Source organism: Triticum urartu, chromosome 7 (genome assembly GCF_003073215.2).
Source record: "Triticum urartu cultivar G1812 chromosome 7, Tu2.1, whole genome shotgun sequence".
NCBI lineage: Eukaryota > Viridiplantae > Streptophyta > Magnoliopsida > Poales > Poaceae > Triticum > Triticum urartu.
This window is the reverse complement of record NC_053028.1, coordinates 377,863,639-377,864,693: the sequence shown is the minus strand read 5'-3', so window position 1 is coordinate 377,864,693 and position 1,055 is coordinate 377,863,639.

Sequence of the window (1,055 nt, the reverse complement as noted above, 5' to 3'; positions counted from 1 at the left end):
TTATGTCGGGCCCGGCAGCTCCGATCCCGGCAACCGTGGCCCCTAGCGCCTCAAGTGCGGCGATCTCTTCATCAACACGCTCCTCTTCTGAGGAGTTCCCTTCATCGTCATCACCAGTTGCCACGGCTGCCTTGATCCTTTGGGCTTCCTCCATCCTACTGTGGTTGTACTCCTTATCCTCCTAAGTCGTGCCCTTGGTGAAGTCCTTCTCCTTCTTGGTGACTCTCTCCTCTAAGCTTGAGGCCCAATTCATCTTGTCCTCCAAGCTGGGCAGTTGTCAGTCTACTTTGACTCCATTGGCATTGCAGTCTGGCATCCACTTGAGGATTTGGTCCAACAGAGTTGATGTGCAATGGAACAATCTTGCCGGAAAGTGAAAGGTGACGGCCTTGTGGAAGAGTTGCTCGCACAGCCAGGCGTGACTCATGACTGTCAGATTATTGGCAACGGTAGGATACAGCCACATCCAGTCTGCGGCGTTCTTGTACTCCCAAGCAAAACGGTCCCGTTGCTACAATGGGGCAATGCGACGCCGGAGGAAATAAGCACCAACCCGTTCAATGGTGAGGCCAGCAGCCTTGAGATGGGCGACCCTGTTCAACATTGTGCGGAGTATCTCATCAGCTTCTCCCGGGTTGCTCCAATCCTTGCCGCACACCATGCACTTGATCCGCGGCTGGCAGAAAGGAGGGGCTTCCGGGTCCTAGATCCAGCACCAATACCCTCTCCACACCTCCCACTTGTTGTGCAGTTGCCCTCCAAGGTAGTCCCAATCTTGTCTCCTCCCTGTGGAATCTATGATATTTTTCCCGAAAGGGATTTTTCCTCAATGCGGGGGATGTAGAAGTAGCGGAACATATCCACATTGGGGGCGACTCCAACAAAATTCTCACAAAATGGGCAAACAGCACCATGCATGTCATTGCATTGGGCGTGAAATCCCGCAAATGCAATCCGAAAGAGTACATCATGGTGCCGAAGAAATCAGAGAAAGGGGGAGAAAGCCCGCAGTAAAAGTACGCGCAGAAGGATGGATAGGAATCATTTGGAACCTT